General features: G+C 45.3%; 1 protein-coding gene across 8 annotated transcripts in view; it reads left to right on the forward strand.

Annotated features, from left to right (window-relative positions):
• RAB27B (RAB27B, member RAS oncogene family) overlaps positions 1-27385 on the forward strand; it is a 179420-nt gene that overhangs the window by 112678 nt on the left and 39357 nt on the right. Inside the window, exon 4 of one of the 8 annotated variants that reach the window (XM_053296795.1) lies at positions 24398-24449. The exons of 6 other annotated variants lie outside the window; for them this stretch is intronic. The gene's annotated coding sequence lies outside the window, so the exon portion shown is untranslated. Of the gene's footprint in view, positions 1-14946; positions 15347-24397; positions 24450-27385 lie in introns of those variants that run through there. One more of the 8 variants, XM_053296791.1, reaches the window with a different exon arrangement.

A 27385-nucleotide genomic window follows, 5' to 3' on the forward strand; every position in this document is an offset into this window, starting at 1 on the left:
GTACGAGTGTCCGATTGCTTTGGGGTTTGGGTGCCAGCTACCCCTGGGTGCCAGCTACCATCCTACCATTACCAATTGTAATGTTCCAGGTTTGTGGCTCTGCACAGGCACATACGCAAGTGTAATACACAGAAGACCACTCAAAGAACCATGGTTACAGGTAAACGACCTGTTCTTCCTTCATACCAGTCCTCAGGAAGAGCTGTGTGGTTTAGTTAATCAGGTACACAACTGTACCTGATGAATGATCTATGATGTCTCATCTAGTTGTGCCCTTAGAAGAGGCATTTCCCTTCTCCTGCATGCAGCAGGGAATGTCTCTTTCATGCAATACAGCTTGTGCAGGAGAACCTCCCAGTGGCTTGTGTCCCAGGTCTGTGCACATTTCTAAGTTTTATGAACAGTTTTGGTTTTAATGAGCAAAGCAGGAGCCGAGAAATGAAGTCCTTAAGTATCTGGCACTCTGAAAATGTAATGGACCAGAGCAAATTGTGTCGACAGCTGTTTGGATTTGCAGCCCAGTGAGATTGAAAGGAGGAGGGGAAAGCAATAGTGTAATACTAACCACTTTTAATGGATCTGCAAGAACATTTCTAACTATGAAATTACATGCAGAAGTTCTGCAGAATCCTTAGTAAAAACAGGTTCAATAGTTCAGTGGGTGGGTGAGCGTGGGGAGGCTGCCCAATGAACAGGGGGATTAGCTGTTGATTATAGTATGCTGGTAACAGTTTGGGCCTTGGATATCTGAAGGACTGCCTGCTCCCAAGGGTTTCTGCCCACGTGACAAGATCATTGGAGGGGGCTCCACGTGCTGATGGTGAGAGAGGCCCGGCTGTTGAGCATGCAGGACATGACCTTCTCAGTCATTGCCCCCCACCCCACCCCAGTGACAGGGCTTTGCCTCAGTCATTGTTTGGAATGCTGTCCCAACTGGTATCCACTCCTCAGCCTCCATCACAGTTTTTAGACAACAAGTAAAAACATGGCTCTTCACCCATGCTTTTATATGAGAGTACAGTTTTTGTTTCTGCTGCTGCTGCTTTGTGTTCTGTATGTTACTGATTTATACAAGTTTTAAAACTTTTTAAATGAAGATATATTTTTTATATTTGTACTTCTAACTTGTATTTTAACTATGCATTGTTTTAATTGTCTTGTAAACCGCTTTGGGATTATTTTAATGAAAAGAAGTATTGAAATGGAACAATAAATAAATAAGTGGAGTTTTCAGCCAGTATGTGCTTATATGGTAGGAGAGTGAAGGTACTACAAGCAACAACAACAGCAACTTTATTTGTTAGCCACCCAGGGACAGAGCTGTAATAGCATGAATGGATCCTGAGAACCCACCGTGCCCTGCCCCCAGGAGCTTCCAAGTCTCTGGGAGGAGCTGCTGAGTTTCCCCATCTCTTGGCTAAGACTCCTGCCACCAGCTGCCTGCTGTGGCAGCTCACCTGGCTCTGCCCATCCATTGGCAGGACCATGGGCAGATCCAGGCAAGCAGTCAAAGGAGGCAGCTGGCAGCACCCACCACTGCTCTCCTGATTCTGCTCATGGTCCTTGGCCAGGCTCTTGGATGATGGAAGGAGGGCATGCATGTTTGTGCACACCCTCCCTCCATTGGCCAGGAGCCCAGCCAATGCGAGGAGGATTGGCAGTGAAGGCTGAGCAGTCTCCTTTGGTGGCTCAATCAGTTCTGCCCATTGTCCTTCCAGGGTCACAGGCACTATTGCGTGAACAGGTTCAAAAAAACCTGGGATGCTGTGCTCAGGGGCTGTGGCTCATGCCCCAGCCACGCCCCCTGCATCTGACGTCAGATGCAGGGGGCATGGTGTGGTTGCAAATGGAGCTGTGCCCCCTATTTTCAAGCCTATTCCAGCCAGCACCACATTTGCAGTGAGGTTGGGAGTGGCTGCATTCTTGACCAGGCTGGGAAGCCAGCACTGGTATATCACCTTTTAGGACAAGGCTTTTCAAAGTGGTTTACATATACTTTTTTTTTTTTTTAAACATAACACCACCAGAATAGACAGCCTGGCTGGGAAGGCGGCTGCCTGCCTTTTAAAGCAGGGACAGCTACTCCCAGCCTCGCTGCAAACCAGAATATTCTTGAAAACAAGGCACACGGCTTTATTTGCAAGCATGCCACACCCCCTGTGACTGATGTCAGATGCAGGGGGTGTGGTTACGGGGCCACTGGCGGCAAGCTGAATCAGGACCAGTGGCAGCTTCCATACACTCTCCTGGGTACTTCCATTGGCCAGGCTGCCAGCCAATGGAAGGAGGATGGGCAGAGCCTGGTGAATGCTGCATGCACACAAGAGCTGGAACACAGGCTGCCTCTCTACCCTCCCTATGCCCCTGTAATTGATTGATTGATTGATTAAGTGCCATCAGGTCAGTGTCGACTCTTAGCGACCACATAAATAGATTCTCTCCAGGATGATCTGTCTTCAACTTGGTCTTTAAGGTCTTGCAGTGGTGCATTCATTGCTGTCGTAATTGAGTCCGTCCACCTTGCTGCTGGTCGTCCTCTTCTTCTCTTTCTTTCAACTTTCCCCAGCACTGTGGACTTCTTAAGGGAGCTGGGTTTTTGCATAATGTGCCCGAAGTATGATAGTTTGAGTCTGGTCATTTGTGCCTTGAGTGAAAATTCTGGACTGATTTGTTCTATGATCCATTTGTTTGTTTTCCTGGCTGTCCATGGTATCCACAAAAGTCTTCTCCAGCACCAAAGTTCAAAAGCACCAATTCCTTTTTCTATCTTGCTTCTTCGAAGTCCAGCTTTTGCATCCATAGAGTGTCACAGGAGAAACCATTGTCCGAATGATTCTGATCTTTGTAGGTATAGACACATCACGACATCTATATATCCTTTTCATGGCCTTCATTGCAACCCTACCAAGTGCTTCTCTGCAGCATATTTCTTGACTGCTGGATCCTTTACTGTTGATGGTCAATCCTAAAAGGCAGAAGCTACCCACCACTTCAGTGTCTTCATTGTCAATTCTGAGGCTGGTTTCTGTACCCGTTGTGATTAGTTTAGTCTTCTTTATATTTAGTCGTAGTCCCATTTTTTCACTGTGCTCCTTGACTTTCATTACTAGAGCTTGCAGATCATCTGCATTCTCAGCTATCAGAGTGATTGGGTAGCGCTGCAAGCTAGCTAGAGTGTCACCTCATCAGGGTAGCGCAGGTTATTGATGTTTCTTCCTCCAACTTTAAAACCACACTCATCTTCTTCCAATCCAGCTTCTCTCAGTTTATGTTCAGCATATAAATTGAATAAAGAAGGAGGAAGTAGACAGCCTTGTCTTACTCCTTTGCCTATCAGGAACCAGGCTGTTTCACCATGTTCCGTGTGGACTATGGCTTCCTGTCCTGTGTATAGGTTTCTCATGAGAACAATGAGGATGCACATTTTCCTGAGGATATTCCACAGCTTGACATGGTGGATGCAATCGAAGGCTTTTCTGTAGTCAGTAAAGCACATATTGACTGCTCCTGTAGGCACCCCATAACAATTGTTCTCTGGATGGCTCAGAAAATAAAATAATAAAAAATGGAATAAAAACATACAATTAAAACAAAAGAAAGCTACAATAAAATATTACAAAAATGTTAAGCTTTTTTTGGAAATACTTTAATGTATTTGCCTTTCAGGCCAAGGCTTTTCAAAGTGGTTTACATATAATTTAAAAAAAAAAAAACAACCCACCAGAATAGACAGGTTTCTAACTGTGGCTGCTGGCATTTCTTAAAGCTGCAGCAGGCCTGATGTAAATAGCACCCAGGGAAATGGTCCCTCAAAGAACCTGGCAGAACCTCACAGTTTCAGGGGCCAAGGCTTCTGTTCTATTGTGTTGGAGGTACCCCTGGGTGTTGTTAGCTCACCCAGATCCAAAGCCAGATATATCCACATAAACTTTAAGTCTCCTGAAGCAGTGGGGGGGGGGAGGCAGCCACTGCTCCTCCTTTCTGTTCTGTTCTCAGCTGTATTGTCCACCTGCCTTCCTGACCTGCTGAATTCATCTCAGCAAATTGACCTGCTGAAATTAATTTCAAGTTGGTTGGGCAAAACCAAGGTGGACAGGGGATTCCTGCCTTGCCTTCAGATGCTAGGACAGGGTTCATGAGGCCCGGGGGGTCAGTGGCGACCCCCATCAACCCTGACTAATTGTTTATTGAGCCTATGCAAAGCTTCAACAAAAAGGGAATGCTTGCATAGTCCCTCTGCTCTGACACCATACAGAGGCAACTGTTCCTGCTGTGCAGTGCACTGCAGTGGTTTGCCTCATGCTAGTGGGCTCCTTTAAAGGAAACCGAGCCTTCTTGAGCCCTGCGCCATCTTGGAAGGCATGCACAGAGTGTTGGGAAGTGTAGCCCTTCCCAGTGCTTTCCCCACAGAGCTTTTTAGAGAGGGCTCTGTCTCTCTTAAAGGACCCTCCCAGCACTGAAAAAGGACAGTCGGCAAAGTGGGAAATGGCTCTCACATTTAGAGGTGCACCTAGGTAATTTTGGAGCCTGGACCTAAAGGCTTTTGGAGCCCCCCTTGCTTTGGAGGCCCTCCCCTCCACTGTGACACACACACACACAGTATTTTTAACACATGGGTTCTACAGGGCCGAAACAGCAACTAAACTAACAAGAATGTAAGAATATAAAACAGGTATATCTGCAAATATAGCTTAAGTGGCACAGCGGGGAAATGCTTGACTAACAAACATAAGTTCGAATCCCCACCTATTTTGGGCAGTGGAGATATAGGAAGATGCTGAAAGGCATCATCTCATACTGCACAGGAGGAGGCAATGGTAAACCCATCCTGTATTCTACCAAAGACAACCACAGGGCTCTGTGGACACCAGGAGTCAAAATCGACTTGACGGCACACTTTACCTTTACCTTATATTTGCAAATATGCTTTAGCAGAAACATTCCAACACACAACTTAACATATTCTCATCCCACATATTTCTTTCCCCACTCCCCCCAGCACCACCCCAGACAGACTGAGAAGTATTTGGAGGCCCCCAGGGGGTGTGGAAACCCTGGAGTAAGAGCACCTCTGCTCACATTGAAAGCTATTTTTTGCCCAAGTGTCCCCCCTCAAATATAATGCTCTAGCAAGTTCCACTAAGTTGGGAGCTTGCGTTCCAGAATCATGTTATGCTCTTGGAGCAAGGTGCACTTGCACAACCTTTGGCATGCCTACTGCTGTGAAATGTCTTTCCCAGGCCATATATGTTGCAGGGAATGATGCAAAGCTATCTGCTGTCTTTGTGCAAGCAGACTGATAGCTCAAGAGATTGCTCAACTTTGAGCCTCTGCTCAGCTATGTGACCATCTTGCATGGGTGCATCTTTGTTCGTTCAACTGGCAGAGCGTTAAACTGGATGTTGGCTACTATCTAGAAGTGGGAGTGGCCACTGCTCAGTGGAAGAGCATGTTTTGCATGCCAGAGATTCCAGGTCCAGTCACTGGCCTCTCTCCTCACTTGGAAGCAACAGTAGGAGAGGGCTATTGCCTTCAGGCCTTGCTCCTGGGCATGTGGTTGGGGGAACAAGATGTTGGACTAGATGGACCTTTAGTCTGATCCAGCAGGGCTGTTCTTAAGTTAATTGAGCTGCTATAAGATGATTAATTCAGGCTGAACAAGTTTAATACATGTTCCTTTGCAATCCAGTGTTGACAACACCAGTCTGCTTCTCATCTTCTCCCCACCACTCTTTTGCATTCATATTAAAATAGATCTGGTGGTTTTGAGTATTCTGCAGCAATTCCAAATAATGCTAAAGTTCACTTTGCGATATAAAAAAAAAGCGCCCTCCCTTTAAAAAACAAAAACTAAAAACCTGTTTGACTTGCTTCAAAACCAGCCCTGCCTAATATTCTGTTTCAAATAAACCATCTTATTCTTGAGCTCCTCCAGACATAACTCATGTTGAAGACCTAATGACCACTACCTTGGGTCCTGCTTGCCATTTCAGAGTGCAGGGTCCTGCAGAGCAGATTTTGAAGCCAGTCAAGGGTAGGATGATTGCACGGTGCATTCAGGGCTTTTATTAGCTATTGATCAGTGTATCTTTCATAACCTAAGCCTTGGAGTCACATAACAGATGATACCCCTATATCCTAAGGCAAAATCAATGGTACCATCACCTTCAGTAATGAATTTGATATTGGCTTCTGCATATTTTACATGACTGGCGATATATACCTATTCTTAGACTGTTTTATCTCTCAAGGTATATATTATGCCATGGGGTGTAGCTATAATTGAGTGGATGGGTTCAAAGAACCCAGGGGCCCCAGCTCCTGAGGGCCCCTGATCTCCAGCCCTCCCTATTTTCTTCATTATCTCCCTCACTCCAAGAAGTGAACATGGGCCCCCTCTCCCCTAGCTACACCCCTGATTATGGCATGGTTATCTAAGCCATAAATGTATCAGTGCTTGGTCACATCTAAGCTTTTCCACCACTCTAAAGGGAGATTTATTTCCTCTCTGGTACAAATATACAGCCTACATTGTGTTTTGATTTTTCACAATAGTCCTTCCTTCCTATTATTATAGCTAACTACATGCTTCTCTGAATCACAGCTATAAGGCACTGCCATAGCAAGGTTGGAGACAGCCCTGGGACCTCCAGCATTAACCCCCCCCCTCCAAACACACACACCATGAGTTGGCGTGCCAGTGCAAGAGATGTGATTAGTATCGGGCACAGGCATGTGTCCCATTGGCCTCTCCCAGATGGTGATTGGTTTATTTGCCAGTTCTTTCTTTTCACAAAGTCTGTAACTGTTTTTGTCAGATTTTGAATGTTATATTTACACTCTGTAAGGTGCTTTAACTATTATGGTATGCAACCTTGAATACAGAATAGAAAGGCAAGATAGAATAATAAATAATGATAAATAATAGTAACATGAATGTGAACATTTTGAAGCGAGAAGGGCACTTCATCCTTGAATCTAATAGGTAAAGCTTTTCAGAAGGTTCTGCCAAATGCTGTGTTGGGATTGATCACTCCTGTGTGTGAAGCAGTGGCTTAGCAAGCTGTAGCAAATTAAAGCCTTTGTCTCAGAGCTAGCTCACATGAGGAAAAGAAAATGCTGTGTCATCCCTGCTGAGCTGCCTGTGTGGGCTTCTCATAAAACCTTTCTATATTTCTGGTAGATTCAAAATGCTGCCACCAAGCACCCTAAAACTTGCAGAAAACTGGACCAGTGGATTGGATGCTTTAATCCAAGGTCCCTCTGTAACTGGGTATTAGGCAAATACAAAAAGCACAAACACAAAACCTTATACGTGTATGCCTACACGGGATGAGAAAAACTGATAGCCTGCTGAGCTCCTGAGGACGTGTTTCCACCAGAGAAATCCCTCTTCTTCTACTGAGTTAAAAACCCACTCTGAGAGACTTGTAAGAAGTTTTTAAAAATGGAAAAAAAACTTTTATTCAAAAGGCCACAAAAATAGGTTGTCTCAAGCTTCAGTAATAGGTTGCATTTAAGAATGCTTAAATGGTTACAGGGTCTTTTTCAATTACTAAAGACTGGTTCCGTATGAGGCTGTCTCAGCTTTTAGAAACAGTTAAAATACTTAGTAAGGTTTTTTTTAAGGTTGTCTTTATGCACGCTTAAACGTTTACAGAGGCTTTTGCAATGCCCTAGGTGTGTTGAACGTAGGCTACTGTTTATTTCAATTACGTTGCAGGTAAACAATATTAGAACAGTATCAGGAATATGCAAAAGCGCACACATACAAAGAAATATAAGTTCCCAATGCACAGTCCAACTAAACAAACTGTTCCCTATGCTGAATTCCCCTTTCCTTGAACTCAGCCAATTCCTGATGAGAATCCAGCATCCTGCAATCCTTTCTTTTAAGGATCTTCAGAGTTATTCCATGAGAGAAACTTCCATGCTGGCTTCAACCATGAGGGAACAAAACTCCATTGCCCCCTCACTAAGCCTTTTTGTACATGCTTCTCTCCTACAAAGGCCACCCTTCTTGTTCCCAGAATCCCCAGAAACTGCTCTCGAGGTCACACCCACCTGGTATACTGATTGGCTGCCCTGGAGTTCACCAGCCTGTCAGTCAAGACTAGGGTTTGCTCCTTGTTAGCTCTTTAGCCAGAGGGGAGGCTGATCACAACACATGCTCTGAAGGGGCCTGTGTGCAAGAATTGAAGATGGGCCTTACTGGATAATTTCTCCATAGGGATCAATGAGAAATGCAAAAATATTAATATTTCCCAAATGACTGGGCAGAAAGCCCTGAAATTTCACATGGAGTTCCTACATGATTTTAGCATTAAGTATGTGGATGTTCAAGAAGGTCAGTCCATGCATGAGTTTCCCATTGATCCCTATGGGGAAATGGTTTGAGTTGGAATTTTAGATGCAGCTCCACCTAGTGGCAGCCCATGTTAATTGCACACTTGAGTTCAATTGTAGCTCCGCCCCTAGTGTGAAGATATGTGAACCCTTAGAGAAGAAACTAAGCAAGAAAGATGGAGCTTGAGTTTCTTGAAGCCAAGCTCCATGCAATTTTGCTCAGCGCTGGAAATTCACAATCCCCACAGTAAATTCTGGCTGGGAGATGTAGTTCAGCAACATCTGGCAGACCCCGGTTAACATGGGGTCTGCCATGTTCTAGTCTATTTGCTTCAGAGTATGCAAGATATGAAACTTCAACCCTTGGGTTCAGATCTTGGATTCTCTGAACCAAGTAGGTTAGAATAAATTGAGATTGGTGGGTTCAGACATTTATTTGTTTATTAGATTTGTATACGGCCCTTCCAAAATGGCTCAGGGTGGTTTACAGCATGATAAAAACAATTAGAACATAAGAACAGCCCTGCTGGATCAGGTCCAAGGCCCATCTAGTCCAGCATCCTGTTTTGCATGGTGGCCCACCAGATGCCGCTGGAAGCCACAGGCAGGAGTTGAGGGCAAGCCCTCTCTCCTGCTGTTACTCTCCTGCAACTAGTACTCAGAGGCATCCTGAGTACCAGTTAACAATTAAAACAATTTAACAATTAAAATCAAACTATTAAAACACAATAAAACCAATTAAACAGCTAAAAACCCTGGAAATCAGGGCAACAATTTAAAACAATTTAACAGTTAATCATTTAAAAACCCTGGAAGGCCAGGCAAAACAGATAGGTTTTAAGGGCTTTCCTGAACGACAGTAATGATCTCAAATTATGAATTTCTGCCTGGAGTGCATTCCACACAGCCCAGGAGCAGCTACAGAGAAGGCCCGCCTCTTCGTCGCCACCAGACAAACCGGTGGCAACTGGAGACGGACCTCCTCAGATGACCTTAATATTGTGGGGATCACGTAGAAGAAGGCTCTCTCTTAAATAACTCGGACCTAATCTGTTCAGGGCTTTAAAGGTAATAACCAGCACTTCGTATTTTTTCGGAAACATATCGGCAGCCAGTGTAACTGTTTCAAAAAAGGCATAATATGGTCTCTCCAGGTTGCCCCAGAGACCACTGCAACCAGTCTTGTCTTATCCTAACCTAGGAAAGCTGCCTTCTACTGAGTCAGACCATTGGTCCATCTAGCTCAGTATTAGTAATGGCAGCAACATCTCCAAGGTTGCCAGTAGGAATATCTCTTGGCCATATCTGGAGATGCCAGGGAGGGGACTTGGAACCTTCTGCATGCAAGCATGCAGATGTACTTCCCAGAACGGCCCCCTCCCCTAAGTGGACTATCTTACAGTGCTCACATGTAATCTCCCGTTCAAATGCAAATCAGAGTGGACCCTGTTTAGCAAATGGGGAAATTCCACAAGACCAGCTACGACCTAGAAACATACCTGGAGCAAAGGGGCATTGTGTGGAACTTTGCTTTAACCCATTGAGATCATCAAGAGAGGTCCGTCTGCAGTTGCCACCAGCTCATCTGGTGGCTACTTGGGGACTTGCCTTCTCCGCTGCTGTCCCAAGGCTTTGGAATGCACTCCCTGCTGAAATAAGAGCCTCCTCATCTCTTACAACTTTTAAAAAGTTTTTAAAAAACTCATCTGTTCATCCAGGCTTTTAATTAAATATCCAGGCTTTTAATTAAATACTGTTTCAATTGTTTTAACATTGTTTTAAAATTTTAAATTGTTGTAATGCTTTTACTTTTTCTGTTGTCATTTATTTTGTTTAATTGTAAACATAAGTTTGGGGCAGTATAAAAATAGCTCAAACAAACAAATCGAGGTTCTTTGTGACACCTGAACCCTTCTGTTGTCTTATAAAGGCAACAGCATAGAAATATAAGAAAGAGATAAGGATAAGAAGAAGACTGACCTGTTCTTTGCCTATCACCAAGAGTAATGGTGAGGAACCTCTGCTCTCCTCTTTAGCTGAGAAGAGAAATAACACTTTATAGAAGTTTTTAGTTTGAGTTTTCTCAGTTAAGATAATGGGTTTTTAAAAACTAGATTTACAAACTTTTGAGTTTTTGGCAACTTACCAGATGTATTTGTTTTCAAAGTTACACCTGCTACAAAGACATTTGCATAGCTGATGAGCACACAGAGTAAGTTATCTCTCTAGGATCAGAACACAACACAGATTAATGCTACCATTACTGTCTTCACTGGAAAGGCAGAGGCTTTAAAGGCAGACCTGATCACTTAATTTGCATATTAGCTTTTGCAGCTCCTGAAAGGGAGCAGCTGAGGTCAAACTACAAGTTACATTATGGATGTAATTAGATCTGCAAGCGGGTCTCCCCTCACTGGCCACCTGAACTTAATAGGAGCTGTAGAGGAGGGGGGGCCAATCCAAATTGGGATTGTGGTGAGTGGAAGGGGGATTTAAGCCTCTATCCTGATTTGAATCCACATGCTGTGGCTGCTCTTTGTCCTGAGAGAAAAGCTCCCTTTGGTGCCAAAAACTGAGAAAGCTCAGCAAAAGGCAATTGTCATCTTTTTTTATTCAGAATGCCTCAAAAACCCTATTCAGAAAGGGTTTTCTGAAACAGTTTCACATGGAGTTCAGAGGCTCTGAAACAGAAAATGGTGGCCAGAAATGACCTCCGTGGTCATTTCCAGCCATCCTCAACCTGCGTATAGGTGAGGTTGATGTGTCCCCCCCCTTTCCCCCGCATATGCCAAGGTCAGGTGTCTATTAGCCGATCGGATACATGAATCCGCGGATAATGAATCCACAGATATCAAGGCCGTTCTTTGTATCTGTACACAGAAGCCCTGTTCAGATATTCTGTTGTACCTGCATTCAAAAGTCTGTATATCCACACACACATGTTTGTGTGTGTATGAATGACTGTTCCTGCATCTTCTTCTTTATATATATTTCTCTTAGGCATACCTGTCACTAATCCCATGTGTGGCAGCTCTCGTGGGAGTTAGCAAGCAGCTAGCGACGGGGATAGGCGGGAGGGAAGGAAATGATGGCGGCGGTGGTTGGTCAGCTGGCAGGGAAACAAAACAGCTGCGAATGGCAGCGGTGTCCACTGGCTGGCCGGTGGGGGGAAGAGGGATGGAGGGCGGGCAGGAAGAAAATGGTGGCAGCAGCGGGCTGGCACCATGGGAGACGGTGGCAAAGGCTGGCTGGCTGATGTGTGGGCAAGCAGGCACAGGGGGAAGTGGAGGCGGGTGGGGAAGAAGACGGTGATGGCGGTGGGGGGGATGTGGGGTCCAGCAGCGACAGAAAACTAGAGGTGCAGCTAGTTAATTTTAAAAGTGATACTGAGTACAGGCCCCCAGAAATGCAGCATACAGATAAGAAATGTACTGCTGTATTTGCATTCAGCAAAACATGTGAATAGCTGTACCTGCATACAGATCAGCACTTGTGTACACTGTGTACAGATTGTATGAGTGTTGAACATAATATGTGAATCGGGCTAAAGAAGGCAAGTAAAGCAGGATCAGTCCTCCAGGTAACATTTCAGGCAGTCATCGGTGAACCTAGCTGTCTTCAAGAGAGGATCTGGCATTAGGTACTCAAAGGAGCATTAAAATTTGATAAGGCAGATACCCAGAAACAGAAGCATCTGAAGATTCTGAAAAGTAATCAGACAGTGGGAAGATATAGGGGAGACGGATCTCAAGAAGGTACCCCAGATCTTCCACTGAGCACATACTGGGGGAAAAGAGCTTGTGAGGACATCACATCTGGTAAGTTTCATGAGCCATGAAAAATGTTTGAGGTGACCTGGAACCTCATCAGCGATCGCAGTATTTTTCTGATTTCTACATAATTTTTGTGTACATTTTGAGAGATACAAATGCCCCTACTTGACAGGGTCAACTGAGAAATAATATCCCAACAGCAGTGTTCAGAGGCCTTGACAAATTCAAACGACTATGTGAGCCAGGCCATTGTGGCAAGCTGTCTTTAGGGTTTTAGCCTGATAACAGTAAAACCCCGATTACTGACATCATGTAGAAAATAATATATGTGGTTATAAGCAATGCATTTTCACAGCAAAAATGGTCAGGAACAGGGCTTAATGTATAACACTGTTTGCATTCTGCTATGCTGTCAGTTGATTGTCGTATGATAGCGTATTATGCAAGTTATAAAAGAACCCCACCACACACACACACCCTTTGTTTTCTGGCTCATCTAAGAGTTGGCACAGTTCTGAAACCAGGGTTGCGAACTAGCAGTCAGGAAGATGTCCCAAGTTTTGGGGCTATCTGAGGGCAATTCATTTGCTGGAGTTTTGTTCTGGTTTTATGTGGTTTTTTGTTTTGTTTTAATGACCTGCTGGATTGAAATCTGTGTGTGCCTTATCTTATCATAAAGTTGAAGGCGACTGGTTTATGCCCTGAAATTGTGTAAATGCAGGAATTCTCAGACTTGGATCCCCAAATGTTGTTGAACTACAGCTCCCATCATCCTCAGCCTTTGGCCATTCTGGCTTGGGAGTTGTAACCCAACAATGTCTGAGGAGCCAAGTTAGAGAATCCCTGGTGTAATGTAATCTTCTGTGTCATGGAGGTGGCACAGATCTGTAGGGGATAGCTTGATTCTGTCTCCTATCTGGATAGGCTTGAATATTGGGCCATAACTTAAAAGATGTAGTTCAACAGAGACAAATGTCAAGTCCTGCATTTGAGTAAGAGCCACTGTGGTGTAGTAGTGGTTAGAGTGTTGGGTTAGGACCAGGGAGACCCAAGTCCAAATCCCCTTTCAGCCATGAAACTTTCTGGGTGACTCTGAGCCAGTCACTTATTTCTTATCCTAACCTACCTTGCAGGGTTGGTATCAGATACACATAACTCCTTGGAGGAGGAGGGGGATATAAAAGTAACAGAATAAATAACTAAATGAAAATAAGAAGAAACAAGTGTACAAGTATAGGATGGGGGAGACGGAGGTTTGCATATGAAAAGGATCTAGGTGCAGGATTCCCAACCTGTGGTACTCCAGATGTTGCTGAACTCCTATCATCCTTAGCTAGAATTTATGATGATGGGAGTTGTAGTTCAGCAACATATGGAATATGGAATTGAGCCTAGCCCAATTTTGCCTGACTGTGGGAGCCACCGGGCTCACAGGCGAGCCCGGTGGTTCCCAGGCGGTTAACCCATCTAAGTACTCCTCCCCTAAAACCAGGTTTGTGGAGTGAGCTCTCCGCAAACCCGGTTTTTTAATTGTGAGTAGCCGCAACGTGGCTCAGTGATGCAGCTACTCATGAGGAGACCCCCCCGGAGGGGAGGTGAAACACCGGCTCCCGGCTCCGGGGGTCTCGCCAGCATGCCCTGCGCACTCACGCAGGGCATGCTGGAGCTTCCAGGGGCCAATCAGCCCCCAGCCCCCGCCGGCTCCATCATGGAGCTGGTAATCATGTGGCCGGCCGATCCAGCTGCCCAGGGCTCCCGCCCTGTTCATGTGCGGGGAGAGCGGGCTTAGCCCGTTCTCCCCGCTGAGCTCCTGAAACCAGTTCTCACTGATTGTGAGACCGGCTCCCTGTCTTAGTAGACCACAAGTTAAACGTGAGCCAGCAGTGTGATGTAACTCCTAAAAAGACTAATACAGTTATAGGCTGCATTAACTGAGGCTTAGCATCCAGATCATGAGAAACAATAATCCTTGTGCAGACTCCTTTTGAAAAGGACGTTGTACACAAGGGCTGCTTCCAGAGTGCACTCGGAAACCCGGTTCCAGAAGCGTCATTCACTCCCACCTGTGCAGGAGTATAGGGAGGCTGGCTGTGGCCCATGTGCGGCCGCCCCCGCATCCCACCGCCCCCACGTCTGATGTCAGATGCAGGGGCCCAGCTAGCCACACTGCCGTGTCTGAAGTCAGACGCAGGAGCGTGGTCTCCCTCCCAAATGGGACCACACGGCCCCGTTTGGAAGGGAGATAGGCCTGCACTGCATTGAGCAGCACAGGCCAGAGTGACTCTCCATTCCGGCTACGCTGCCAATGCAGCGCGGGTCGATCTCCCTCCTAAACAGGGTCGCGCTGCCATTTTTATTAGACATGGTTAATAAGCTCGTTATTTATTTATTATTTTATTTATTACATTTATATCCTGCTCTTCCTCCAAGGAGTTCAGAGCGTACATGCTTATTTTTACCCTCACAACAACCCTGTGAGGTAGATTAGGCTGAGAGATTCATGACTGGCCCAGAGTCACCAAGTGAGTTCCATGGTTGAATGGGGATTTGAACTCGGGTCTTTCCGGTCCCAGTCCAAAACGCTGGCACATACACTTTAATATTTCACCTTGACCATTAAAATGGGCCCTGTAATTTTTTTAAAAAAAAGCTGCCACAAAACATGCCAAATTATTTTCATTTAATCTCATGGTTTTGTAAATGGTGGTGTTTATTTTTTAAAATTTGCAAAGTCCCATGGTAGCCACACTGGGAACAGAGAACAGTGTGCAGCAGAGCCTTTAAGAATGGGCAGAGTGTGTGTATTTAGCAGTTAGCAACTCGCGTCACAAGGCTGATTTGCCTGGGGTACGTCCTTTACATCCGTGTGGACACTCACAGGGAGGGAACGCCTTTTCCCTCCTCTCAACCTTTCCAGAGTAGACAGAAGCTGCTGTGAGCTCAGCTCTGAGGGGAGGCGCTCAGCTCAAAGCAGGGTTGAGCTGTCTGCGGCTCGGCTGTTCTGACAGCAAGAGAGAAATATCACCTTCCTGGACTGGGAGGCCAGAGAGTTTTCCTCCCTTCTGGTGCCGCCTTCAGTGTTTTCACGGATTGCTGGGTTGCTCTGGGTGGGACAGTCTTTTGCCTATGAGGAGTTGACTGTGCGGGAGTCCCTTGGGAAGGTGCAGCAAGAACTGCATTTGGTCACCGGACACCAAATCCACAGGAAAGAACAGCTGCAAGCACTGGTAAGTTTCAAAGGAAGGGTGGGGAAGAGAGTCAATGTATTGTTTCTGAGACGGTACTTCAGCTTATATCCTTCTTTTTAGCTGCTCAGTAGCTTTGCTAAAAGGAAACCATACCTGAGAGCAACAGGAGGCCTGAGAAAGGGCAAACAGGTTTATCTTATTACTACTGCTACTACTATTCTACTTATTGCTACTGTTATTTCCTTTTTGTGGCTTCTGTGCTCATTGCAAGCCAGCTGGTGTGCTGTCCTTTTAATCCAGTTCAAAGTCAAACTTTTACAGAGCAATTAAAAAGAAAGAAACTTTTGCTTGCTTCTTGGGTTTGCCTGCAAAACTGCTGAAGTTCTCGGGGATTCAGCATTTTTTCTCCAGACATCCTGTAAAATACACGTGGAGCTTCTAAGTGGGATTGTAGAACGCAGAGAACATGTTGCAGAAATGCAGAGTGGCGTTTCTTTCTTCTCACTCTAAATTCCTCAAACGAATCAGTTGCTACTTCCTAGCTCACGGTTAGTCAGCTTTCTAAAAAAATATGATATTAAAAAAATACAACCACCCAGCTTTGGTATTTATAATGTGGCTGTTAGATTTTAAGATATCAGTCTTTGTGCTGATGTGTACAGGAAGTGCTGTGGTAATCTCTCTCTTTAAAAAAAAGGTTGCAGCGTGAAATGGTTATGCTAAGATAAGAACAAGTGACAATAGAAGGAGATTGGGAGCAATACACAAGACTTCCTAGTTTACCTGAATCATGATACACCAAAAACATTGAAACACCATCCTAAACATGCTGCAAATAAACTCTTTTGGTTTCGGTGAAACCTACTCTAAGCAGATATGCTTAGTTTTGTTGTTCTATACCCACATGGCTTTGAAGTGAGTGTCATTGAAATTAATACAATGCAATTCCAAATAATATGATTAGGATCAGTGTGTTAGGTGCCAGGGTAAAGGAGTAGGATATAATATATGTAAAGAGCCAGTGTGGTGCATTGGTTACAGCACTGGACTAGGAACGGGGAGACCCAAGTTCAAATCACCACTCAGCCATGAAACTCAGTGGGTGACTCTGGACTGGTCACTTTTCTCTCAGCCTAACCTACTTCAAAGGGTTGTTGTGAGGATAAGCATATCCATGTGCACTGCTCTGAGCTCCACAGGGGAAGAGCAGGATATAAATGTAAAATAAATTTAAAAACCAAACAAATAAATACAGGCAGTATAGAAATACGATAGACAAGATAAATATGCTATTCAGAAAAGGAACACACATCCTGTATTTGGATAAATGGGGATTTTTGATTATCACAATTCAGACAATAGGAGTTATGTTATATATTACTAGATAACTGTGGAACATTATATTGAGTCCCGTCCTTCTCCTACCGAAGTTCATTAAAATTCAGCTGTTCGCTTCAGTGTGGATGGAAGCATCCGTAGATTCTGTGGGTAGCATATGGTACACATAAGCATTGAATGGCCCAACATAATTCTGTGGCTTACAAATGATACCATACCAGTCATACCCTGTATCGGTTCCACTCTTTCGCCTTAGGGCAACTCACACCGCTGACTTTTCACCATGTAAAGAAATGGTGAAACTGTGATCCAATTCACTTGCAGAGATCTACGCTTCTGTGTGGGAAAACTGTGTCTGTCTCCGCTGCCATGCGTGATGAATAACCTCTGTGTCACTGCTTGCACCTGTCGTAGGAAGCTGAGGTTGGCCTGGAAATGGTTTTTGTAGGAAGTAATTGATGCAGGTGAAGAGGTTCTGTGTTTGCCCGTTTTTGTAGCTGGTGAAGAGTAATGCATTTGTAAGCACATGGTTTTGCATGGGAAAGACAAGCAGGCATTGTTTGTTCTCCCTGCATTCTTCAGCCTTGTCTCTCTCACCTGTTATGCTGGGGATAACCCCTTTTAATTCAGCCACCTATTCGCAAGAGTGGAAAAGTGTGCGGTCAGTGGCTACCCATGGTAATGAAATGGTGGTATTGATTCTGCTATGCTGAACAGGTAATTCGATTAATTTGTTAATGCTCTCGAGAGGGCCATGCTGAATCTCATCAGAAATTGGCATCTTGATGTGTTCTCCTGCAGGAGCTGACCCTCATGCACAACCAATAAGCTAATCACGTTGGGTCAAACTCAAGACTTCACCAACTGAGGAGACAGAATAGTATTGGAACGATGCAGGGCGTTTTCTGCTCTTGCCTCAAACCTCTGGAATAAGCCTTTTGAAGAGAGAGTTGAGGGGGAAAATGTAAAGAGATTTGGGGCAACCGCAGAAAAGACCCTGCTTCTCTCCAGTGCCGCTGTCCTGGTCTGCCTAATTGATGAAATTTTTTTGCAGGGCCCCACCAAATTACCGTATGCTTCGCAAACTTGGGTCCCCAGTTGTTGGGTGATAACTCTCATCATCCAGTCATTGTGGCTGGGAATGATGGGAGCTGTAGTCCATGAACATCTGGGAGGTAAGCTTGAGAACCCCTACCTTATGCTGGGGACATTAAGGATCTTCAAACTAAATGTTCACATCTGAGAGGAGACAGGAAGCTGTTCTGAATGCTGGAACTGAGTACAGCATCTTCTCCGCCCCCTTCGCCTGGGATCATTAGAGTGCATTTACAAAGGAAATGGTGAGGCGGGGGAGCAGGTTTTTGTATGGCAAGATATACATCCTGCCTTCAACTGCAGACAGTCATGGGAATGATTCAGGAGGCCGAAGTTTTCTCGAGGTATAGGTAGATGTGGTGTATAGAAGTATGGAAAGTGACGATATGGAAACAAAACAAACTCTTGTTAAAAAGTCTGGTTTCTGTTTTATTCACGAAGTTTCTTGTAAAAGGAAAACTGCTCAGCCTCCTCTTCACACCTAATGCTGGCATTGCCAAAAACACATTAGCAGCTTCTTGAAATTGTATTTATACCAGCTTACAGGACAACTAGTCTTAATTGCAGTTAAGCCTGCAGACAGACCAGAGGCGTAGGAAGCCTTGCAGTGGCCCCTGCAGTCTCCTGCCTTCACAGTGGCCCCCTCACTGACCACACTCCCTGCATCGACGGCAGAAGCACATTGACACAGGGGACATGGCCATCATTGGGCCTGGAGGCTCCACTGGTCAGTCTCACAGTGCCTCCAGGCCCAATGGTGACCACATCCCCTGTGTCAATTTGCTTCTGCCACTGACCAGTGGTGCTTCCCCATGGCCACACCCCTTCCCTGTGTCTACGTGTCTCTGACACTGAGACAGAGGGAATGGCCTGCTAGGAAAACACATTCAATGCATTTTGTATGCTTGAATTGCCTTTCCCTCAGGATTAACTTCACGGAAAGAATCCGTTTCTGCAGAAGCTGACCATGCAAAGTGTTGATTGGCTGACCCTGTGATGTCAATGTCACTTCCTCTCTCCTCTGCCCTTCAGAGAACATTTTTGTTTAATTTTTAAAAGTTGGACTTTTGTTTTTGTTGTTGCATATAAGTTGCTGGATGAACCTTTGAGTACAGTTCCTGTGGAGCTTTAAAAAGTGGTTTAAAAAAGAAAGACAGAGAGCCCTCTTGGGTGGAGGTCCAAGGTTGAGTACTTAATCAGCATTCAGTATGCCTGCATGCCTGCTTCTGAAACATGGATTATTTTGCAAGTGTGTGTTTTTGTTGACCTCCCTTCCTCCCTGGAAGTGCTCTGTGCAACCCACAATTATGTCCCCAAGGGCTGTGTGACCTCAGGAACATAAGCGTGTCCTCGGGGACGTAAGTGCACTTCCAGGGGAAGGGGTGATCAACAAAAATTACCCTCCGCACATGCGCGAACATACATGCCTCAGAAGTTGGCATCCAGCCACTATATTTGTCTGTTTTGGCTGCATGTGTGCAGCATCGGTGTGGATGTCAGCTTGTGAATGCTTAGTGAAGTTGTCTAATCATTTAGATGGGTTTTAATGGGCCCCTGGACCAGAGATCCTCACTGAGCCCTTGCTCAATAACCAACTGCTCCCCACAGTTGACCTGCCCCATAAAAATGTTTCCATTTTTGAATTTGACTCCAAAGCCTCCATCTCGCACTGCTTGTCAACTTAGCAGGGTTGAAAGTGGAACAAATGCCATGCAAGAACTGTTCTATTCAGAGTTTGGCTCTGGAGAGAGAGAGAGAGAGCGAGGAGAGCTGATCTCAGGAGAGGAGAGCTGAGCTAAGCAGGGTCTGCCCTGGTTGCATATGAAAGGGAGACCAGAAGTGTGAGCACTGTGAGATATTCCCCGCAGGGGATGGAGCTGCTCTGGAAAGAGCAGAAGGTTCCAAGTTCCCTCTCTGGCATCATCTCCAAGATAGGGCTGAGAGAGATTCCTGCCTGCAACCTTGGAGAAGCTGCTGCCTGTCTGTGAAGACAATACTGAGCTAGATAGACCAATGGTCTGACTTAGTATATGGCAGCTTCCTATGTTCCTATATGAGAGAGAGAGAGAGAGAGAGAGAGAGAGAGAGAGAGAGAGAGGTGAAGTCCATTCCGTCATCATCTGGGGTGGAGCTAATAGGCTTGATTCTTAATGGGTGTGGTCTCCAATGGCAGGAAACAAGATTGGCTCCCCAGCCCAACCCTATCATGACACTGAATACACTCCTTTACTTTTATTTATTTATTATTTATTATTAATTATTAAAACTTTTATACCGCCCTTCCAAAAGGCTCAAGGCGTTTTACATTTTACCTGCATAAGTGAATGGCAGGTCACACACTCCTATGGGAATTGGCCCATATCTAGTGTGAATGTGCTATTTCTTGCATTCCAGTTCTTGGTCGAGCCTTATCATGACACGGTAATAATGATCAAGGAATAGCATCCTAGGCAGGGCTATGCAGAATCTAATTCTCACTAGCTCCTATATGTTTTATGGGGTGCAGCAAATGGGTTATGATCAGCAAGCCTATTATGGAAGGATTGAAACCACTTTCCCCTCCTCTCAAAAACTGGAGTTCTGAAGGGATTGGGCTAGATTTAGCCCCCAGCCCTTGTGTTATTTTCTTCTTCAGAAACAACCGTCTACAGTAAATGGCTGACTTTCAGGAAACGGCATACCAAAATCCTTAAAATGTTTCTAAAGTGAATTGTAAAGAGAGTTGAAACATAGCCTGTGGCTATATATGTATTTTGTATGGCAGAAGTGTGAACTGGATCAAATACTTCCCTCTGAACTACATATATGGAGGTTTCTGAATTCAGTTTATAAGACTTTCAGAAGAAGAACAACTTGAGATAGGAGAACAGAGTTGTATATTATATATGTGCAGAGGTTAGCCATTTTGAAACAGGATGGTCGGCCGGATGCATTTTTGATCCAATGCAAAAAATATTTTCTTTTGTCCTTCTCTGGAGGCATAAGAATGTAAAAATCGAAACTGAAGACAGGATGCTGCACCTAGAAGTTACGTTGCACTTTGACAAAATCCCAGCTGAGAAAGTCTGGCCATAAAGATATTTAATTTCTGACTCAGAACTTGATCATGCTTGCTATAAAAAGTCACCACTTCCCTAGAATGTGAAAAGCTGTTCGGACAGGCTTGTCACAAACCCCTGGGGCACAATCTAAACATATACATACTTTTGGGTCTCATGAATTTTAATAGGAGATTTAAGCATGTACTTACATCTCTCTTGCTGGATCATGTTTCCTCTCTGTGTGTGGGTTTTTTTTTTTTAAGATACCTCAGATGTTTTAAGTAGTTGTATGAGAAGTTTTGCATACAGCTGTGCTTGCACACCCAGCTCAGTCCTTGACATTGAAAAAGTTTGAAGAGCGATAAGGAACTGTTCTCATAATGGGCAGTGATTATACCTGCCTATGAAGAATCAGCACTGTGCTGCCTGTAAAATCTGCTGCAGAGTGTAGTCAGAAACTATTTAAAGCTTAGGCGTGCACCCTCCTTTACAAGATAGGGGAATTCTGAAGGCAGGCACACCAAGATACACAATACACTTGTAGCCGCATTGCATGATATTAGCACCCAGTCATAGGCATGTGTGTGGGGAAAGTGACCATAAAGATGGGCTGTCATAGATGGACATGTGCCAGCCCTCCCAATTTGGCTCTGTCCTTCCAAAACATGTGCTCTGAAGCCTATAAGGGCAAGAAAACCACTTTGCCAGGGGTGGGGGTTTGCAGCAGCTGAACCAGTGAGGAAAGGGTTTAGTGCCCCACAACTTCTCTGCTCTAATTTCCCCTTCCTGAAGCAGGTGTGTTGTGTGTGTGTGTGTGTGAAGATGGTGGAGTGCTGTTACAAGCATTAGCATGAAGTTAACCTCCAGGTTTTCAGACAGTGGCTGTGCTGGTTTTTGCTCCCTTCTGTATGTCCACGTTCATTCTCGGTTCTTTGCTCCCAAGCTTTTGATTTAGTCTTCCATCCTGAATTAGGTTCTGCCCTGGAGGAGCTGTGCAGTAAATGAGCAACGGATGCAAATAAAGAAATATGTAGCTCCTTGTGGAATAATGTTTTGAAAGAAATCAAAGCTATATCCTTAGATCTTTACAAGTTACCTAACAAAAAGTTATATTGAGAGTACATTGGACTCCAGACCAATTACCCCAGTTGGGCATAACATATCCCAGTTGGAATAGAGTGTCACAAGCCCCAGCATCATGGGCTTGTGACCCTCTATCCCAACTGCGCATCGCAGATTTCAAGGGCCACTGGACCAAAGCGTCAGGCTGCCGCTGCCACCACCACGGGGATGGGGGAGGCTTGCTCGGCTCGCCCCCTGGCAGCACACATGGTGGCTAGAAATAGGTTTTTGGCGCTGTGGGATAGCGGTGGTGCGGGCACAGGGTGGGATGGTGGCAGGAGGCCCCCAGGGCTGTTGGAGGCCCCCCTGGACCTCGGAGGCCATGGGCCAGGCCCCCAAGGTCTGTGGGTAAGAACGCCTCTGTGGACAGAATTATTGATGCTTTCCATCTTTGTAAAACAATTCATTTAGCTACATCAGGTGAGACATTTGTGAGGCGCATGAGCTGCCAGTACTGGTGGGATGGGGTGGCAGTAAACCAGCCACAGGTAAAGCTTATTATCTCTCTCCTCTCCTCATCCTGACCACCTCACTGTGCCTTGTTTTGCCTCCTGATACCACAGTGCTCGCTGCACAGGCTATTATTTTCCCGGTTCCCAAACTGAGCAGATAACCAGCCCACAGGCCTGGAGTTCATGCAGCAGTGGATAAAACAGCGAGGTGGCCAGGGCAGGGAGAGGAGAGTAGGAACAAATGGCACCTGCAGCTTATTTGCTGCTACCTGTACTACCTGTACTGTCTGCTACTGGTGAAAAGTGATATTTGAGTTTCAGTGCTTGAGCTTTAGTGTTCTGACTGATGTACTCTATCACCACTCTGCCCTTTTGAGTAGTCATCCTCTCCATATACACATATCCATCTTTGTGTGAATTATCCCTTCTAGTCAATCCTGTCTTGTAAGTTGGTTCTGTTTGTTTTAGTGATTTGGGATGAAGGGAAGGGAGGAGGATGTGTTGAAACTGAACGTGGATGGGGATTGTGGGGCTTGGGAAAGCACAAGGGATTGTAAATTTTTGATTTTGAAAATTCAACAGACTTTAAATAATAAAGAAGCATGGCAGTCACATCATGGCCCTATCCACCCCCAGCACAGTACCTCCAGTGACTGTTGCTGGTGTCTGTTTGATGTTTCTTTTTTAGATTGTGAGCCCTTTGGGGACAGGGATCAATCTTATCTATTTATTATTCCTCTGTGTATACCGCCCTGAGCCATTTTTGGAAGGGCGGTATAGAAATCAAATGAATGAATGAATCATGCTCATGTTGGATTATTGCAGGAAAGTGTTGCTACACTATAGGGGCTGATTTTGAAGTTATGCAGTAGACTGTGCAGAATATCACGCAATATTTTAAACTGATTGTTTTAAAAGGTTGTGCTGTTTTAAAAAGCTGTCTTGAGAGTGTCTTCTTTCGTTAGTGTGAGTTTGTTTGGCATGCAGATAGGTCTGAGATGACAATAGGGGTAGGTGTAATGGTTGGTGATGTAACAATAGCACCAAAGTCTTTTTTAATGAGAGAAAAGCAGTGCTTTTTTCGATTGGCCAGGCAGCAGTGTTAGCCAGGAATGCTTTCCAGAAGTTTTGATGAGTGTGCTAGTTGCATCTCTACTTAGGGAAATGGAACCTTGCCATGGTCATTCATGCCCATGTTTTGTTTAGGTGGTGGGGGTGCTCCTTTAAGGGAAATAGAACCTTTTTGAGCCCCTGCACCATCTTGGAAAGCATGCACAGAGTACTGGAAAGTGTAGCCCTTCCAAGTGCTTTCCTCCCAGAGCTCTCACAAGCAGGCTCCGTCTCTCTTAAAGGGCCTTCTCAGTTCTGAGAAAAACGCAGTACTGGGCAGAGGTCAGCACAGTGGGAAACAGCTCTCGTGTTGAAGGTTTTTGCCAAAGTGGCCCCCACTTGAAAAATAGTGATGATGGCTGCCCTATACAATCTGGATCCAGGATATTTTAAGGACTGCCTTCATCCATATGAGTCTTCTGCTCAGGTGTTCTGTCAAACAACCAAAGTGAGTCATGTTGATTATCCCACCACCATCTGAAGTTTGTCTGGTGCAGACAGGAGGCAGGGCTTTTCCAACTGAGGTGCCTAAATTACGTCAGGTCCTCTCCAAAGAGGCCCATGCAGCTGTTGCTGCTCACCTTTCAGCAAGCAGCTAAAATGTGCTCGCCCCACCCTTGAGTAGATTTTGTTTACTGCTCCTGAAAATTTATTTATTTTAAGTGAAAATTTCTCACTTAGTGCCATTACTAATGACACGCTTGTGGCTGTTTTTAAATTATTAAGATTTTTAACCAATTGTTTTTAAATGTTGTAAGCTGCCTTGAGGGTCACTAACAGAAACGTAGAAGAAAAATGTTTAAATATGTACAAAATATTATCATATACAGAAGGAAAATATTTAGGAGTCTCTCACTCAGGAGAACAGCAAAAAGTTCCCCAGATGTCACTATTTATTATTTACTGCATTTATATCCTGTTCTTCCTTCAAGGAGCCCTGAATGGTGTATATGATTACGCTTGTCTTCACAACAACCCTGTAAGGTAGGTTAGGCCAAGATAAAAGTGACTGGCCAAGAGTCATTCTGTGAGTTATGTGGCTGGATGTGGGTTTGAACTGGGGTCTTCCTGATCCTAGTCCAACACTCTTAACCCCTACTCCATGCTGGCTTATTTTCTCTTTCCCTCTCCACTTAAAAAATACCAGTCCCTCCTATATTAGCAAAGTTGCTCCAGAGTGGTAGTGGGAATGCCTCCCCTAGAGCTGTGGGGCATTATTATACAAGTTTTATATAAGTCATCAAAAGGTTTCATCAAAGTTTGGGACACCCTGCAGAAGGATGGAGAAATTGTCCACATCTAGAGATTCCATCTCCCCCTCCCCCCCCCCGCCCAGTTCTTTCCTTGCTAGAGAAGTTGGATTCTGTTGTGGAGTTTCAGGAGGGACAATTCAAACATTAAATTTTGAAATGTAATGCCAAAAAATATTTCTGCTGAACAATATTTCTGCATTGCAGTCCTCCATATGGAGGCTGTAGATACGTTGAGGCATCTCTGTACCCAGATAGGAAGGGATCTAAATACAATTCCTACTTTTGAACTATGCCCTACTGTATTTCCTTATCAGCATAAAAGTCTGGTTAAACTATTTGGTCAACTGTATCCCTAGTCTGAGGGTTTATCAGAAAAAAAGACTCTATGTTCATAATTATCTACTTCTTTGCGACTGCTTGAAGAATTAGGAAATGAGAACCGAGTGCTAAAAATATCAATCAAGCATGCAGGTAACTACTGATTACAATAAGAGATCCATATATATTTTCCAGGGTACATGTCACACTTTGAAATGGTGACAAAATCATCAACATGATGTAATTGTGTTTTTATGAGTGAATGAGACTTGCGTCTCTTAGTGGACAAGAAGTGTTGTGTAAGCCAGCCGTGTGATGCAGCTGCTAAAAAAATGAATACAATCTTAGGCCGCATTAACAAATGCATAGTGTCGCGATCACAAGCAGTAATAACTCCACTCCTGTTCTGCACTGGTCAGACAGTGGAATACTGTATCAAATTGTGGGAGATTGATAGCTGGAATGGGTTTAGTAGTGAGGAGGGGTTGAAAGAGTGGGGAATGTTTGGCCTGGAAAAGAGAAAAGGGGGATATGATAGTCATCTTCAAGTCTCTGAACGGCTGTCTCTGAAGGGCTGAAGGAGCAGATGTGTTCTCTAGAGCAGGGTTTCTTAACCTTGGGCCCTCAGACGTTGTTGGACTAGAACTCCCAGAATCCTCAGACATGGCCTTTGTGGCTGGGGATTTTGGGAGTTGTAGTCCAACAACATGTTGGGGCCCAAGGTTTAGAAACCCTGCTCTAGAGGATGGGACCAGACCCTAGAGTTGAAATTACAAGGAAATAGATTCAGGCCAAACATTAGGAATCATTTCCTAACTATAAGAGCTGTTTGGCAGTGGGACAGTTTTTGCCTTGTGCAGTGGTGTGCTCTCTTTCTGGAGGTCTTCAAGCAGAGAACTTAAGAACAGCCCTGCTGGATCAGGCCCAAGGCCCATCTAGTCCAGCATCCTGTTTCGCACGGTGACCCATCAGATGCCACTGGAAGCCTACTTGCAGGAGCTGAGGGCATGCCCTCTCTCCTGCTGTTACTCCCCTGCAACTGGTACTCAGAGGCATCCTGCCTCTGAGGCTGGAGGTGGCCCATAGAGGCTGGACACCCATCTGCCAGCAATGTTGTAGCAGCTTCCTGCACTAAGTAGGTGGCTAGACTACAAGCCCTCAAAGGTCCAATGCAACTCTAAAATTCTATGATTCTAAGACCTTGCTTTCAGAGAGTAGGGACTGATTCCAAGAGTGGAGCAGATGGGTTCAAAGAACCTGAGGTGCTGCCCAGCTTCTGGGAGCCGCCTGACTCTCCCCTCATCCTCCCCTGCTCCCCCAAGCTCTGGCCAGCCCCATTCTCAGCTGGCTTCGTTGTTGGGTGAGTGTTTTCTTCATTCTTGAGGTGGGGAATGAGGAAAACATCCAGCCAACAATGAAGCTTACCCCACCCCCTGTATGTGATGTCACACTCGGGGGTGGGGGCATGGCTGGTGTGTGTGTGTGGGGCTTAAGGGGAGAGAGATGAATACAAGCCCGCTCTCTTCTAGCTACGTGCCTGACTGATTCACACAACTATTTTTCACTTTCCACTTCTAAACCCGTATGGCCTTAGGAACATAGGCAGCTGCTATATACTGAGGCTGTTCTCTCGCACAGTGGAAACTGGGCTAAGGAAGGCCAACCTGGCTTCCACTGCGCGTGAGAACTGCCAGGAGCCATGCGGCTCCTGGTGGCAGCGCGGCAGCAAACTCCCTTGGGTAGCCTGTTGCTTAACCCGCTTTTTGGGTGCAGGAGCACCTAAAAAGCAGGTTCCTGGATCGTGTGTTGCCACGACTCATGAGTAGCCTCCCAACCAGGATACTTCCCAAAAGGCACTGCGCACTTGCACAGTGCCTTATGGGACTCCCAGGGGCTGGGGAGCCCCTGAACCCCACTGCCCCAACTGGCTCCGTGATGGAACTGGTAATCTTCTGGGCGGCTGATCTGGCTGCCTGGGGAGGGCTGCCCGATCATCTGCAGAGAGAGTGGGTCAAACTTGCTCTCCTCGCAAACCCTTTTCCAGCTCAGCACAGACACGGATCATGTGAAGAGCCTTACTGAGTCAAACCACTGGCCCATCTAGCTCAGTATTTTGTACACAGACTGACAGCGGCTTCTCCAAGGTTACAGGAAGGAGTCTCTCTCTGCCCTATGTGGAGATGCCAGCGAGGGAACTTGGGACCTTCTGCGTGCCAACATGCAGATGCTTTTCCCAGAGCTGCCCCATCCCCTAAGGGATGCACACAGTGCTCACACATGTAGTCTCCCATTCAAATGAAGCCAGGGTAGACCCTGCTTAGCAAAGTGGACAATTCATGCTTGCTACCA

Source organism: Hemicordylus capensis, chromosome 2, assembly GCF_027244095.1.
Source record: "Hemicordylus capensis ecotype Gifberg chromosome 2, rHemCap1.1.pri, whole genome shotgun sequence".
Lineage (NCBI taxonomy): Eukaryota > Metazoa > Chordata > Lepidosauria > Squamata > Cordylidae > Hemicordylus > Hemicordylus capensis.